General features: G+C 41.9%; 1 long non-coding RNA gene across 5 annotated transcripts in view; it reads right to left on the reverse strand.

The window, feature by feature from the left end:
* Window positions 1-1,651: 1,651 nt before the first annotated feature.
* The window catches only part of LOC311593972, a 34,330-nt gene continuing 18,384 nt past the window's right edge, over window positions 1,652-17,597 (reverse strand). For 3 of the 5 annotated variants that reach the window (XR_014777881.1, XR_014777883.1, XR_014777885.1), the window contains 3 exons: window positions 7,759-7,857; window positions 3,351-3,510; window positions 1,652-2,464 (listed from right to left, as the gene is read on the reverse strand). This is a non-coding gene — a long non-coding RNA (uncharacterized lncRNA). Of the gene's footprint in view, window positions 2,465-3,350; window positions 3,511-7,758; window positions 7,858-7,953; window positions 8,132-17,597 lie in introns of all 5 variants that reach the window. The other 2 variants (XR_014777882.1, XR_014777884.1) reach the window with 1 other exon arrangement.

Genomic DNA, 17,597 nt, shown 5'->3' on the forward strand with positions numbered 1-17,597 from the left:
CACACCCAGGATAGACCAGCCCCCTTAACAAGAAGTAGTCAGGCTCTTAAAGCAGCCAAAGTCCATACCGTAGAGAGACAGACTAGCCCAGATGGCTCTCTGTCTTGCTCTACTCACTACACAAAATGCAGAGCGGAGATTTATTTCCCCACAAATATGAGCAGGATTGTTTTCTCCTGGACGAGAAAATTTAGAGAGAGAGAGAGAGAGAGAGAGAGAGAGAGAGAGAGAGAGAGAGAACTCGATGTTTAGGTATGTGTTGCCAGACATGGGGCAATTGGGAAAGAGCCATTGAGTCCCTACCATTTTTTTTTTTAACCACCAGGAATAGATTTTAATAGCCTCAGTAGTTTCTGAAAAAGTAGAAAAGCAGCTGGTAAAATGCTGAGAACCTGAAAGGCTGCCTTTTCCCACAGAGACCTCTCGTTCCCCTGTCCCTTGCACTGCTATTTCGGTAGCACATGCGCCCAATCACTCGCAGGAAGACTTAGGTGCCTGGCTGCTAAAGGCATTTTAGAGAGATTTTCCGCTGAAGTTAGACTTCGGGCCCATACTAATTCTGACTTGGTGGCAGTTGTGGCAGGACCTCAGAACAACTGAGGCTGGGGTTAAGATAGCCAGTCTGAGGCCCCTGGTTCGAAGGCCAATGTCTCTCCCTAGACCGCAGAGCCACTGTGCAAACTACCTGCACAGACTCTGTGCTGGTAGAGAACATCACAAAATTTCTCATGATTTGATTGAAAATAAAACATTTTGTTTGTTTTGTGTATGGCATTTAAAAAAAAAATTCTTTCTTGGGATTTGGGGTTGGTAGGCCTTGGCTCCAAACCACCAGTACACCCCAAAAGCCTCTCTCTTGAAACAATTGTTCAGTTTATCGACAGTCTTTAGGCTGGCTAACCTAGCCCAAAGACAATCTCAAAACTCCTACTGTTTATTAAATCGCACTCGGGTGGCAGAGGCAGGCAGATACCTGTGAGTTTTTAGGGCAGCCTGGTATACATAGTGAGTTCCAAGACAGCCAGAGCTATGTACAGAGATCCTATCTCAATCACTCAACCAATAAGAAAATATCCAACGCAAATAGAAAGAAAAAATGAAGAGAGAGAGAGAGAGAGGGAGAGAGAGAGAGAGAACGAGAGACCTGTGCCTCAGTCCCATATGTGGTTCTAGTATGCAGAGCATCTGGTTACAACAGCTTGTATCATACTTTAAGATTCTTGAACTGTCCTCAGAATCAGAGTAGAAGTAACATTTTGCAGAAGCAGAAAACCTACACGTAGGGTTGCGGAGATAGCCCAATGGGTAAGACACTAGCTGAATAAGATCCTAGCTGCCAAGTGAAAAAAGCAAGCAAGCAAGCAAACAAACAAACAAACACAAAAAACAAAAACAGAAAAGCAGCCCTGATTACAGCCCTGTAAGCCCAGCGCTTGGGAGACAGAGGCAGGAAGCAGCTGCCAGCCTCCCTCCAAGTACAATGCGAGACCGTGTCTGAAGGGCCCAAGCTTGAGAGCGTCCTCCTGTGCCCTCCACATGCATGAACCCCCATATATAGGCACATAGGCACTACACGTGCCATTCACATACAAACACACAGCGAAAAGGCCAAACCCTGAGCTATATTTTGTTGTTTTATTTTAATAGCAAGAGACCTAAAACAGAATGAGCGTAAAACTCCATATTTTATACAGAAACAAAAATAGTGATCCTGGGATGCCAATGAATTGCAACAATTATTCTGTGCTAAACGCTATGAACTGTGAAGGTATGGCATGCTCTCGAGACCTTTAAACAAGGCTGAACGCGCTATGGTGTTTCCTGAGACACCCGCATGATGTAGAAACAGACAGAAAAAAGGTTGTGGATTCAAGATTCCAAACCTTCTGCTATCCTAAATTCAAATATGCTTTCACTGTGACTAGGTCACAACATTGTGGGGGAAAAAAAGTGACAAACAGCACAGCACAGCCACTGAGCACATGAAGACACTGAAATAGCACCAACCACCCAAGGATGTCAGGAGAACAGTGGCCTGAGAAACTGAGCCCAGTGGAGAAGGTTTTGTCATGTCCGCGACCCTGGGGCTCTCCTGGGCAACCAAGCTTGAAGCCTGACAGGCGGCTTTTACTCACTCTGGCTCCCTTCAGCTAGTCAGTCATGTTTGTTTGCTCAGTCTTCCTTTTCATTTATTCCACAAACATTTTTAAACTCCGTCTGAATGACAGCTGGCCACTGAGCAGAAAATAGAAAGTTCCAGAGGTGTCTTAACTGGCCTCTCTTTGTCGAGCTTATTCTTATCTCCAGCTTGCCTTGCACCCTGAGGTGGATGGCATTTCCAACAGAAGGTCTTTATGATAGGGGCAAGAGACCGCAGGCAGCCACGTCAGCGTTGAAGGCTTTTCTGTGTTCCGAGAACCAAACTGGGAATGCCGTAAAAGATTCAGTATTTAACGAGCAATGCCTACGAAGAAGATAAATGTTTTTGTTGTTGTTGTTGTTGTTGTTGTTGTTGTTGTTGTTGTTGTTGTTGAGAAGAAACTGGGGCTTAGAGAGGTTAGGTGCCCAAGGGCTCAGAGACACCAAGTGGTTGAACCATGCGTAACATCCTGTCTCAATCACTGCAGACCCTGAAAATGTAAATCCTCAGCTTTACAAACTCAATCAATCAATCAATAACTGATGCCACTGTTCAAGGGGTAAATTCTCCAGTAGATTTCCACATGTTTAGAATGAAAACTAAATTCCTAAACACAACACACAAAACCCTGGTAACTCTTCCAACGTTGTGGTCCCTCACTCCTGTACATAAGACCTGTTACTCAGTTCCCAAAACTACCCGCTACGGATAGCTCATGTCCCATGCTATGCCACAGCATCCCTCTTTTTACTTCCCCTGATGACTTCCTTGTCATTTTTCCATGTTGGATTCAGCATCATCTCCTCTGGCATGGTAGATTAGTACTCTGACACAAGCTTGTACTTGGCTGCTTGCTGAGCCTCCCTTGGCTCTCTTATTATTTGCTTTTCTCAGGAGAACAGAATCAGCTTCTCTGAACCTTTGATGCCTCACATGGTGTCCAGAATGTAAGTGGTAGAGAATAAGTAAGTATTCATAAATGACTTAATTAACAATGACAGAAAGTGAGAGACAGGGACAGTGAGAGATGGAGGGGCACAGAGTGAGGGAGGAAAGGAAAGGAGAAAGTGAGCGAGATGGGGTGGGGGGTGGAGGAAATGGATTTAATAGGTTTGACATGAGAAAACACTTATGGAAACCCACAGAGATTGAAGTCCAGGGGGTGAAAATTGCCTCAAGCACAGCACAGAAAGTGGCTTTTTAAAGGTACCTCTCTTGTGTCAAGCCCTTATTCCAGGCTTTTCTGAACCAGCTGCTGAGACCAGCTTTCCTTCCTCTGGTCACTGTCCCCTCTTATCCCTATACCAAGCTTCCAGAATGTATTAATAATGTCCCTCTCTTGCACAATAATCTCAGCAGATCCTTATTGCCTGGAAAAAAAGAAAAGAAAATGGCTTGCAGTCAAAGTTGAGGAATGCATGCTCTATCCAAGGCCCTTTATCAGACAGGGCCTTTCAACATCCCGCTCCACTACAGCCTTGTATCAGGCCTCCAGCTCAGTCAAATTGGTTTATTGAGGCTCCCAGGAAGCCTTATCTGTTCCCACATCTGCTTCTGTCTCCTTGGACACTGTTTTGCTCAGCATTCCTTCTCTCCTCCCAGAAGATTCTGACCTGCATTTCAAAATCTGAATAAAATTCCTCCTTCCTCCTCTAGGCCTTCTCTGTGCATCCCTGCCAAAACCAATTTCCCTTCCTCTGAGACTTTTTCTAGCTCTGTACCCCCTGCTCTGAGAACCCACAGCCCTAAGTGGGTCTAACCCTCCTCCTGGATCTGGTTTTCAGAGTGCTGTGACATCAACCCCACCGCTGTTTCTGTGCCAGCTGGTGGGTGTGTCCCTTCCCGTCAACCTCTCAGAGAACTGTTAAGTCACTCTCCCATCTGCTGGACTAGGTGGACTCCACCGTCTCTGCTGCTCTTGCCACGGAAACACACTGACGTTCTAAACCTGCTTGATGTCATTTCCTCTGCTCGCATTGAAGACAATAGTGAAATATCACGTGGCTAACACATGCATGGTTTTTTCTCTGGGGACAATTATTTTTACTGCTTACCCAATGCCTATTTTCTTTCTTTGCTTTCTTTACTGATAATGATACATTTTTAAAAAATATATATATATATAAGTAGAATTCCTTAGGTACCTCAAGTGAGTAGACTCTACTGGACAGCCTACTGTTTTCTTCCACTCCAATTTCTTCCCTCTTATGTAGAAGAACTCAGTGAAGATTGGTTAGAGTAGAAAAAAAACTCCTAGCCAAGAGAACTGAATCTCTGACCAGGGTGGAGACCTGGTATTACAGGTAGATGGGTCAATCGCTTTGGCTAAGGGGCCATGCCTAGGAAGACAGGCTAAAGCAATGCTAAAGAGACAGGCATATACTAAAGAAGAACTAGCTTTTTAATGAGATAGTGTATGTTTCCTCTACAAAACCCTTGGCCCTAGCAAGGGACAAGAATTACACAGATTCCTTAATAGAGAGATAGGGAGATGGGGCCATAACAAGGTATTAAAGATCTGGAACTTCCAAAATGGCCATCTTCCTCTTTTCCTGGGGGCAGTGGGGAGGGGGAGGGGGAGACTTCTTTTTTCTTCCACCAGCAGGGATCTCCTGCTAAATGACTAGACCAACCAGTTCAAGGCCAGATCACAACACGTTTGCCCCAAAGTAGTGGGCAGATCACCCATCCTGTCTTTGTTCAAACTAACCAACCTTCAACTGGGAGAAGAAAGATGCTTCAAAGAGCTTTAAAACCCCATTCGTCATGGAGGGGCTGGATCTGGGGCTCCCTGAGTAGGCCCTCTGGAATGCTGACCATGTGTGTCTCTGCATGGTTGCTTGGTGTGTGCACATCCCCTCGCTCCTACTAAATGTCCTTCTTCACCAGCTGGCTCTGTATGCTCCTGTCTGCTATATTAGAGAATTTCCCCCCAATATCTTCTTGCCCTTTAATTCTTCAACTGGCTGAGAAAATGAACCAAATCAAGACCCACAAATGGTAACATTAGTATACAAGCTAATAGGCTGTAGCCTTGTAGGGTTGTAAGTCTGCCCATTTTTCTTAATAATTCATAATGGTGTAACTTCTTTTTCTTCTATCTCTTTTCTAGGGACATTTTTCTTAACACTTTAGGTTTGCCACCCACCCCCAACATTTTGGGTTTCTTTACTTCTTCTCTAAAGCCTCCTCCATCCACCATGTGACTGACCTCAATGCCATCTTAAACAACATGACTTCTTTTTTTCTTCTTTTCTACACTTTGCTCTTTCAAGCAGCTGCTGAGGCTTACAGCTTGCATGACTAGTGTTGTTTCTTTTAAACACTAATAAGATTTTTATTGAACTTGCATGAGGTCATATTTTTTTTTAAGTTTTTTGAGACAGGGTTTCTCTGTGTAGCCTTGGCTGTCCTGGACTCACTATGTAAACCAGGCTGGCCTCAAACTCACAGTGATCCACCTGCCTCAGCCTCTAAAGTGCTGGGATTAAAGGTGTGTGCTACCACACCCGGCTGCATGAGGTCATTCTTAAATTATTTTAGGAATGAGACCAAGAACACTAAAAGGGGACCTTAATTTCCCCTGGATCAATTGCTAACTACAATCAGACATATTTTGGGGGTTTTTTTGTTTTTGTTTTTGTTTTTTGATTTTTGTTTTTTTGTTTTTTGTGACAGGGTTTCTCTGTGTAGCCTTGGCTGCCCTGGACTCACTTTGTGGACCAGGCAATCCATCTGCCTCTGCCTCCCGAGTGCTGGGATCAAAGGCATGCGCCACCACACCCTGCCAATCAGACATCTTGAACCATATAGTGGCCTGAAAAAATGGAAACACAATACAGGGATGGGGGTGTACACAAGTAATTGCAACACTCAGGAGGTAAAAGGAGGAGAATCAGAAGTTCAAGTCCAGCCTCAGCTATCCAGTGAGTTCAAGACCAGCCTGGGCTATATAAGCCCTTATCTCAAAACACAACAGAGAGAGAGAGAGAGAGAGAGAGAGAGAGAGAGAGAGAGAGAGAGAGAGAGAAGAGTAAAATATCAAAGAAATCTGTGCTACTAAAGCCTAAAAACATCTATATTCAATCTTATTTGCAATATGACCATTAAATTATCTTCTATTTATATATTTTTTTAATGTATATGCAAGCCAGGTGCTGTGGTGCAGGCCTGTAATCCCAGCACTTGGGAGGCAAAGGCAGGTGGATCCATGTGAGTTCGAGGCCAGCCTGGTCTACAAAAATGAGTCCAGGACAGCCAAGGCTACACAGAGAAACCTTGTCTCGAAAAACCAAAGAGAAACAAAAAACAAAAATGTATGTGCAATAAGATTCATCTTGCTGACCAGTGTTGGTGCACACCTTTAATCCCAACAGTAGAGAGGTAGAGGCTGGCGGATCTCTGTGAGTTTGAGGCCAGCCCGGTGTACAGAGTGAGTTTCAGGACAGCCAGGTCTCCACCAAGAAACCTTGTTTTGAAAGAACAAACAACAACAACAAAATTATTTTTACCTGTTTTCAATGACAGAAATGACACCTAGATCTTGTACCTATACTCTTTATCCCCTTGGGCAACTAGTCCCATTCAATTAGCTCTCATCCTGTTTAAAACACCGTAGTCAAGCTCAAGTCTGTTGATCCATAAAAGTAAAAGAATAGAATACACAAAGGAAAAATAAAACAAAATGATGAGGAGTGGAGGGAACATGTTTGAACCCCTGTTCCAACTGAAGCTGTCACCCCAGCTCTCTGCCTTTCACCTCTGGGCAATACTGAGTTTGCCTTCCAAATTTCTTTGAAGCTCTTTGAGTGAAGTCTGGTTTCCCTTCATGCAGTGAGGCTAGCCCACAGAACATCACAAGTAGTGTGCCCCTTGCAGATATCAGCTGTCCCCAGCCGCTTTCCTGCAGCTGATCCTCAGTGGCTGAGGGAGGCTTAGAGCTGCCTTTGTTTACTACTTGTTAACTGCCATCCAGGTGCGTGTCCCCTCCCAGTGTCTCCCTGTTGAAACACTTTGCTGAGCGTTTTCTTCCATGCTTTTTACATTTTCACTTTCATTGCTGATACTTCCCCCCAGCTACGCTTTGATCTGTACTGACCTGCTGAGATTCCAACCTTCAGAACCTGTGGTCGGACATAACCTTCTAGAACAGTGGTTTTCAATCTGTGGGTCATGATCCCTTTGGGTGTAGACCGACCCTTTCATGGGGTCACACATCAGAAATCCTGTTTATCAGATACTTACAATTTATAACAGTAGTGAGATTACAGTTATAAGTAGTAGTGAAAATAATTTTATGGTTGGGGTCACTACAACATGAAGAACTGTAGTAAAAGGTCACAGTATTAGGAAGTTGGGAACCACTGTTCTAGAATATCTCACAAGGACCGCAGGTTGAAGTATGGCAGATTCAAAGTAACACTGGTTATTATTCTTTCAAAATTGTCATTGTCATGTACTCTGCCTTGAAGAAAAGCATCCTACATGTCCGCCTTAAGAAGCACCCTGAGTGAAAGCAGAAAGACTTGAGACTTGGCATCAATCATCTGTTTAATCTTCCAGTTTGCTTCTAGATAATACTTGAGATAAACGCCTTTTGCTGTAACCTAACAGAGTACCTGGAGCGCTCCGTCTGTTTCTTATCTTTCACCAGCTCCTTGCTTAATTGTCCTCTGTAGATCTTGAGATGAGCCTGACAACGGAATCTGTTAGAAGAGCTGAAAGGTATGAAATATATAGTGGAGATATCAAATTATATTCATTTTATTCAAATTATATATATACACACACTATATACATAGATTTATATTTACATATAAATGATGATGGTGTTGATGAGAAAGAATAGCCTTTGTATTCAAAGCAGATGACAACTTATTTCTAAGTTTGTCTTCGTTTTCTTGGTGATAGGGTATAGTGTCCAGACTCGAAAAAGATCTGAGTGACACTTGGAATTAAGAGAGAATAGTGGTGATCAGGAACCAACATGAACTAAAAAAGTAAAGAAGGTTGACAAATTAAACATCATGTATTTTTTCATGAAGAAATTCTATCAAGAGAATGCTTAACCAACAAGAGCACTCAGAAGATATCAATATCAAATGCTGCTTTTAGCATACTTGCTTCTATCTAACCAACTAAATGTTGAAGGACATGAACTCTGAGGCAGCTTAGCATGTCAGAGCTCTCCTGTCTATAATCACAGCATCTTCTCTGGCCAATGACGCCACTGGACAATCAACACTTAGACAGAACTCAGTATGGATGCAGTGGGTTCTTTGGTACTTAAAGAACCTAACCATGAAACCTAATTTTTAACACTTAAAAGCTGGTGAATTTTCCCCATAGTGACTACACACTGGGCTTCTTTACTGATAGACCTTTACTTGATTGCCATAAATCAATTCAGCTTTTGTTAGGGAAAAAAGGAGGGGGAAGAGAAGGAAGAAAAGGAGGAAGGAAGGAAGGAAGAACAGGAAGGAAGAAAGGGAGGGATGGAGGGAGGGAGAGAGGAAGAGAGGGAGACAAAGAGAGAGACAGACAGACAGACAGACAGACAGACAACACTGTATTGAAATTTTTGTTTTGTTCTTTGACACTGCAAAAGACATGGAGTAGGCATAGAGTATCTAGTCTTGGGTAAGCTTTTTTTTTTCCATTTTTTTATTATTATTAATTTATTCTTGTTACATCTCAATGGTTATCCCATCCCTTGTATCCTCCCATTCTTCCCTCCCTCCCGTTTTCCCCTTATTCCCCTCCCCTATGACAGTTCCTGAGGGGGATTACCTCCCCCTCTATATGATCATAGGGTATCAAGTCTCTTCTTGGTAACCTGCTGTCCTTCCTCTGAGTGCCATCAGGTCTCCCCATCCAGAGGACATGGTCAGAGGTGAGGCACCAGAGTGTGTGAGAACGTAATATCCCACTCTCCACTTTACTGTGGAGAGTGTTCTGTCCATTGTCTAGATCTGGGTAGGGGTTTAAGGTTTACCGCCTGTATTGTCCTTGTCTGGTGCCTAGTTTGAGTGGGACCCCTGTGCCCAAATCTGCCTATCATAATGTTCTATTTGTAGGCTCCTAGGACCCTCTGGGTCCTTCTACTTTGCCTTTCTCTCATGAATCTCACATCTAGAGTCCCACTAGAATGTCCTCTCCTCTGTCTCTGTTTCCTGGTAAGTGAAGGCTTTCGTGGGACATGCCCGTTGGGCTAATATGCAGATATAAGTGAATATATACCATTTGAGTCTTTCTGCTTCTGAGTTAACTCACTCATTATGATCATTTCTAGCTCAATCCATTTATCCACAAATTTTGGGAATTCCTTGTTTTTAATAGCTGAATAGTATTCCATAGTGTATATGTACCACAGTTTCTTTATCCATTCTTCTACTGAGGGACACTTAGGCTGTTTCCATGTTCTGGCTATTATGAATAGGGCTGCTATGAACATGGTTGAGCAAATTTTCTTGCTGTGTGCTGGAGCATCTTCTGGGTATATTCCAAGGAGTGGAATAGAAACCAGAGACACTAAATCACTTAGAAGAAAAAGTGGGGAAGAGCCTGGAACATATTGGCACAGGAGACAACTTCCTGAACAGAACACCAACAGCCCAGGCATTAATGTCAACAATTAATAAATGGGACATCATGAGGCTGAAAAGCTTCTGTAAGGCAGATGACACCGTAAAGAGTACAAAGCGACAGTCTACAGACTGGGAAAAGATCTTCACCAACCCCACATCTGACAAAGGTCTAATATCCAAAATATATAAAGAACTCAAGAAATTAAATACCACCAAACCAAATAACCCAATCGAGAAATGGGGCATGGAACTAAACAGAGAATTCTCAACAGAGGAATATCAAATGGCTGAGAAACACTTAAAGAAATGCTCAACCTCCTTAATCATCAGGGAAATGCAAGTCAAAACAACGCTGAGATTCCATCTTACACCCATCAGAATGGCTAAGATCAAAAATTCAAGCGACACCACATGCTGGCGAGGATGTGGGGAGAGAGGAACACTCCTTCATTGCTGGTGGGAATGCAAACTAGTACAACCACTTTGGAAATCTATCGGGTAAGCTTTTTAAAGCAATATTCTATAGCTATTTACTCAAGATAATGAGTGAAACTTACTTTCAATGGGATTAGTGAAAATTTTTCTATATAAAATCTTTCAGAGACAACTGACTGCTTTCCCAAAATGAAGACTGGGCTGCCATGCCAGGCGTGGATGAGGCCCTGCCTGGATTCTATACCTAGCAAGGCCAAAATAAATAAACATTTTAAAAGAAATAGAGGAGATGGTAGGATGATGAAAATTTCACGGTCATTCTCAGATAAAGGCCAGCCTGTGATGCATGATAAACTATTGAAGAGAGACAGGTATCTACAATCCACTCAAGTATGATCTGTTCTTGCCCATTGAACAGACACTTCCTTTATCAGGGTTCACATCACTTAAGCAGCAAAGTGACTTAGTAATACTAAGTACCTAGCTACTGTGTTAGCAACCACCACAGATAATATGAAAATAAAGCACCTGTAGCGTTCGTTCTCTCTCCCTCCCCGCCCCCTCTGATGTTTTCATATATAAAATGAGTAATTGGGCAGACTTCACATGATCAGATGTAGGACTACAGTGAACTCCTCACTATTAAACACTCAACTTTCCTGGGTATTCTAAACTCTGTTCAAAGTAAGATCAGCAGAGCCATGCCTCTGTTGAAGCTGAACTCACATCAGAAAATTAAGTTTTAACTATCTACTATAGAAAAGATTTTTAAACATGTATTAGATGCTACTAAAATAAGATGGAATTCCAACTAGCTAATAAAAATACCCTCATAGGCACCAACCAAGGACAATATGTGCACTCATCATCAAACCCCTACCCAGACCTAGCCAAGGGACAGAATATTCTCCACAGTTAAGTGGAGACTGGGGACTGACTTTCACACGAACTCTGGTGCCCCTTATTTGACCATGTCCCCTTGATGGGGAGGCCTGATGGCACTCAGAGGAAGGATAGTAGACTACCAAGAAGAATCTTGATACCCTAGCACCATATTCAAGGGGAGGAGGTCCCCATCAGTCACAGTCATAGGGAAGGGGAATGGGGTGAAAGCAGGAGGGGAGGAGGGACGGGAGGATGCACGGGATGGGATAGCAATTGAGATGTAATATGAATGATTTTATTTTTCAATATAAATAAATAAATAAACAAACAAACAAACAAACAGGTGACATAAAAAAAATACCCTCATAGCATTTGCTTTCCCTGAACGGAATGGGGGAACGGTCATATGCTGCCATGGGGAGGCAGATGGCTAGTGGCTATAAAGTTTTGTTCCCCTTTGCTTATGGGGTCTTGGATAAGGCTGTTTGGCCTCAGTTACTCTAATCTATAAAATGCTATCAATTTCTTTGCAAAACATATACTCCATTAACTTATTTTGAGAATTGATAGGAAAACTACTTTAAGCTATATTTCTGCTCTCGGCATACCGCCATTACTTATGGGACTCAGCTTCTTGGTGAAGACCCATGGCCCCCTAGTTTCAACCATTCCTTCTAGCCTGTCTCCATTCCTTTGTGACTCCTTGTCACCTAGAGGAACAGGTCTCTACCAGAGACACCATAACCACCACACTTGGCTGGGATCCAGAGTGGACAACAGCAACCAAACAACAAAACACCCACCAGACAAAGACAAGACCAGATACCCACACCAACAATCACTTAGAGTGTCATAACTCCAGATGCCTAGGTCCAGTGCAAAACACAAACACAAACAACCAAGACAGTATGCCTCCTCCAGAAAGGAGCAAACCTATTGTGTTAGGCCCTAAGAAAAGCATTTTTTTTCTTTTTCTCTCTTTTTTATTATTATTAAATTAATTTATCCAGATTACAACAAAATTGTTATCCCATCACTTGTATCCTCCCATTCCTCCTTCCCTCTCACTTTCACCCTATTCCCCTTCCCTAGGTCTATGACCAAGAGGGACCTATTCCCCCACTATATGGTCATAGGCTATCAAGTCTCATCTTGGTAACCTGCTTATTCTTTCTTTGATTGCTATCAGGCCTCCCCACCAAGGGGAGGTGGTCAAATATGGGGCACCACAATTCATGTCAGAGTCAGTCCCCACTCTCCACATAGCTGTGGAGAATGTCCTGTCCATTGGTTAGATCATAGTAGGGTTTCAATGTTTACTATCGTATTGTCCTTGGTGAGTGCAATAGTTTGAGCAGAACCCCCTGGGCCCCGATCTACCCATCAGGATGTTCCTCTTGTAGGTTTCTAAGAAAAGCAATTTAGCTGAAGCACAAAACAAGAACTTCAAAATAGCAATTACGAATATGTTCAAAGACCTTAAAGAGAATATAAATAAATGTTTTAACAAAGACCATGAAAACAAACAATTGAATGGAATCATGAGAACAGTTCAAAACGTGAAAGGAGATTTTGACAAAGAAACAGAACCAATGAAGCAATCTCAAAGTACAATAAAGCTGGAAATGAAAAACTGAAGATGCCAATCAAGAACCTCAACAGTCAGCCTCAGGAACAAATTTAAAAGCATGAAAAAAAGAATCTCAGGTCTTGAAGACAAGGTAGAAGAAATGGATAGCTCAGTCAAAAAGAAAAGTTATTTTTTAAAATCTAGGTACAACATATCACCCAGGAAATGTGGAACACTGTGAAAAGACCAAACCTATGAATAATGGCTATAGAGAAAGGAGAGAAACCAAGGTCAAAAGCACAAAAAGAAAGAGGAAAATTCCTGCAACCTACAGAAATAAATGCCAGACAGAAGGTGGTGGCACAAGCATGCCTCTAATCCCAGCATTAAAGAGGCAGAGGGCGGTGGATCTCTGTGAGTGTGAGGCCAGTCTGGTCTACAGAGTGAGTTCCAGAACAACCAAGGCTACAGAGAAAAACACTGTCTAGAAAAACCAAAAAGGGAGAGAGAGAGAGAGAGAGAGAGAGAGAGAGAGAGAGAGAGACAGAGAGACAGAGAGAGAGACACAGAGAGAGAGAGACAGAGAGAGGCAGAGACAGAGACAGAGACAGACAGACAAAGAGACAGAGAGAGAGAGAGACAGAGACGAGAGAGACAGAGGCAGAAAGAGCCAGAGGTGGGAGCAGGGACAGAGAAATGTCTATCAAGGTACAACACATATACAAAACACAAATAGATACAATTAGAAAAGAAAGTCCCCACAATGCATACAAATCAAAACTAAAAGTATAGAACAAAGAAAGGCTATTAAAACCTTCAAGGGAAAAGACCAAGTCACATATAGAGGCAGGGCCATCAGATTGACACCTGACTTCTCCCTGGAGACTCTGACAGCCAGACGAACCTGGATGGATATTCTACAATCTCTGAGATGACAGTTACCTGTCCAGACTACTATGTCCAGAAACACCACCAATCTCAGACAAAAACATAGACATACTTCATCATAAAAATAAATTTAAACAATTTCTTTTCCTGATTCCAGCTTCCTGAAAGCACTAGAAGTAAATTGCCATCTGAAGGATAGTTGTACCCAAGAGGACATGGGAATAAGTAAATAATCTCAAACTGTTAGTTAAAAGAGGGATGGGGACCCTACAGCATAACAGCAAACTGACCGGAATTAATAAACCTGCTCATCAATAACTCTCAATGTTGATGGTCTGAATTCCACAATAAAAAGACTAAGATATTAGATTTGAGAGCAAGGCCTGTCTTTCTGCTCCATCCAAGAAATACAACTCACCATGAAAGACAAACAGAGAAAAACAGCATTCTAAGCAAAATGAACCAAGAAGCAAGCAAGTATAGCTGCATTAATGTCTGAAAAAATAGATTTCCATTCAACATCAGAAGAAGTAGAAAAAGATGCTCCATACTCTTGTAAGGAAAAGCCCATCAAGAAGTTATCACAATTTTAAACATTAATGTACCAAATATAAGGGCACCCAAGTTCACAAAAGAAGCACTGCTGCCAGGTGTGGTGACGCACACCTATAATCCCAGCACTCGGGAGGCAGAGGCAGGTGGATCTCTGTGAGTTTGAGGCCAGCCTGGTCGACACAGGGAGTCAAGGACAGCCAAGGCTAACCAGAGAAACCCTGTCTCAAAAAATAAAAATAAAAATAAAAATAAAAATAAAAATAAAAATAAAGAAGAAGAAGAAGAAGAAGAAGAAGAAGAAGAAGAAGAAGAAGGAGAAGCACAGAAGCACTACTACAGCTAAACTTGCATATTGACGCTCACACTATAGTAATGATCCCATTCTCAACCATAAATGGAGAAACGCTAGAGTTGAAAGATGTCAGAAATCAAATAGACCTACCTGGTATTGACAGAACATCCCAACCAAAGACAAAAGAATATATTTACTTTCAGTGGCCCCCAGAACTTTCTCCAAAATTGGCCACATATTTACACACAAAGGATGTCTCAATGATATTTTTTTAATTGCAATAACATTCTGCGTCCTGTCTGACCATCATGGATTAAGCTAGATACCAACAACAATAGAAATGTAAAAAAAATATATACAAACCCATGGAAGCTGAACAACTCACTACTGAATGAAAATTGGATCAAAATAAAAATCAAGAAGAAAAATAAAAGGTTGTTAGAGTTGAATTAATATGAAGCCATAAAATATCTAAACGTATGGGACACAATGAAAGCAGTTCTAGGAGGCAGGCCCGTAGCACTTAATGCTTATTTTTTTAATAGGTTAATAACTTAAAGACATACATCAGAGATCTAGAAGAATAAGAAAAAAAAATACTCTAAAAGAGTAGGGGAAAAGAAATAATCAGACATAAGGCTGAAATCAAAGTAATAAAAACAAAGTACAGAGACTCAGTGAAGCAAACATTGGGTTATCTGAGAAAATTAACAATACAGACAAAATTTTACCAAATTACCTAGAAGATGAAGAAAGAAAATCCAAATTAATAAAATCAGAGATGAGCAGGAACACATTACAACAGACACAGATGAAATTCAGAGAATCATATGAACATACTTTTAAAATCTTTATTCCACCAAACTGAAAAACCTAAAAGAAGAGAATTTTTTAAATATACAACCCACCAAATATTTTTTAAAAGGTTAAATAAGCAATTTAAATAGACCCGACAGTGTGTAGTGATGGAAAATAGAAGCCACAATTAAATATCTCCCAAGCAAAAGCCTGTGCACATCCAGACAGATTTAGTGAAAAGTTCTAATAAACCTTCAAAACAACTACTGCCAATAGACCTCAAATTATTCCACAAAATAGAAACTGAAGAAACATTTCATAGTTATTTTTACAAAGCCACTATTACTCGGATACCAAGACCACATAAAGACACAACCAAAACATTCACACAATGGAACACTACTCAGCTATTAAAGATGAAGACATCAAATCCTACTACTATGACTCGGCTAAATGAACACAGCAATAAAAATCCCACCCTCCTAGTGACATATTGCTATATTATAGATCAGCGCATTGCTCAACCCTGATCAAAGAAGCTGCTGCTCTCAGTGGATGTTAAATAATATAGATGCCCACAACTGAACAATATGCAGACAGTAAGAGAGACTTTGCAGCATACAACCGTAAGTAGCACATCTTTATCAAACTCCCTCTTGTCAAGGCTCAGTGTTGTAAAAGCCAGAGGTGGTGGAAGAGTCAAAGAAATTGAGGTCTTTCAGGTATTAGGAATGATACATACATGAACTCAGAAAGACTAGACTAGCTAGCACATGGCCTGCACAGGTTCAAACCAGACAAAAATCCCAGAACTGAGAAGGGGAGGTGAACAGAGACTCCCTATCACTGAGTATCAACCACACTCTGGGGCAGGTGCCTAAGAGAAGTTGGCCACCACAGAACATGGACGCTCTGGGGATTTTTGACTCCTTATTTTTTTTTTTTCGTATTTTCTGTCTTTAGTTTTGGGGTCTCTCCTCTCTCCTCTCTCCTCTCTCTTCTCTCTCCTCTCTCCTCTCTCTCCTCCCTCCTCCGTCCTCCCTCCTCCCTCCTCCCTCCTCCCCTCCCCTCCGCTCTCTTCCCCTCCCCTTCCCTCCTCCCTCCCTCCCTCCCTCCCTCCCTCCCTCCCTCTCTCTCTCTCTCTCTCTCTCTCTCTCTCTCTCTCTCTCTCTCTCTCTTTCTCTCTCTCTGTACAAGAGAGAAAGAAAAAGAAAGAGACAGGGAAGGATCTTTAAGGAGTTGGGAGAGAACGAAGAATATTATTAAAGTATATTGTATGGAAAAAAAATAAAATCTGTAAAAGAAGCCAGGCACGGCAGCACATGCCTGTAATCCCAGCACTCAGGAGGCAAAGGCAGTCAGTTCACTGTGAGTTCGAGGCCAGACTGATCTACAAAGTGAGTCCAGGACAGCCAAGGCTACACAGAGAGACCCTGTCTTGAAAAACAGAAAACAAACAAAAGATCCTTAAAAGATATGCTTGCTCTGAAAGTGGGGTTATTATATTAACATAATATATAACTATATATTTTAAATAAATATAATGTATATTTATATTATGTAAATTTTATATTATATATATTGCTTTCAAAGACAAAATCAGTGTCAGATATGTATTAGCAATCACTAGCATTTATAAGAAAAATAAAACCAGGCAACTAGGAGGCATGGGGCATCCCATGCATCATGAAGAATAGTCAAAGAGAATGGCTTTATTCCCATAAGCTGTGGAGAATTCTCCTCCAAATGCAAACATTCCCTCTAGGAGGGAAAGGAAAACTCTGAGATTCAGGAGTAAACAAGGTACCCTGTGTCCAGGGCAGCAGAAAATTTCTCAAAGGCCCCTCCCCCTTTTGGAGGAGTAAACAGCTGCTGGGGGTTGAGACTGAGCAGCTGGGCTGCAGACCTTCTGCTCTTGCGCCATCAGCTGAGAGCTCCAGGCTGGAGTATTCACCTTTGTTCAGGAGTCCTCACCTTTGTTGGAGTGGACTTCTGAGTGGTGCAGCTGATGTTTTTGAGTCATCTTTGTCTGCCCCAGTGAGTAACCTTTCAACCATATTTTCATTAGTTGCCCCAACAACAACAAAAAAGAAGCAAAACAAGAAAATAAACAAACAAAACAAAGCAACCAAACCAACCAAAAAAGCAAACAAACCCCTCATGGCTCACCAAATTTGACTTTGGTGCAGTCGTTACTTTGGTCTTTGGACTCTATAGGGATTTTTGTTTCCTTGTTTTCTGTTTGGTATTTTCTGTCTTATTAGTTTGAGGAGGGGTATGTGTTTGTGTGTGTGTGCGCGTGTGCGTGTGCGTGTGCGTGTGTGTGTGTTCTTTCCAGGAAATGTTTGTCACATAATCCTGTATTACATCTTACCCTATACACATGAAGGAAAATCCATACCATGCAACCAGCTCCTAAATCCTTGCCAATATTGCTAACCTATGGTT

This window comes from Acomys minous (genome assembly GCF_964271855.1).
Source record: "Acomys minous genome assembly, chromosome: 3".
Taxonomy (NCBI): domain Eukaryota; kingdom Metazoa; phylum Chordata; class Mammalia; order Rodentia; family Muridae; genus Acomys; species Acomys minous.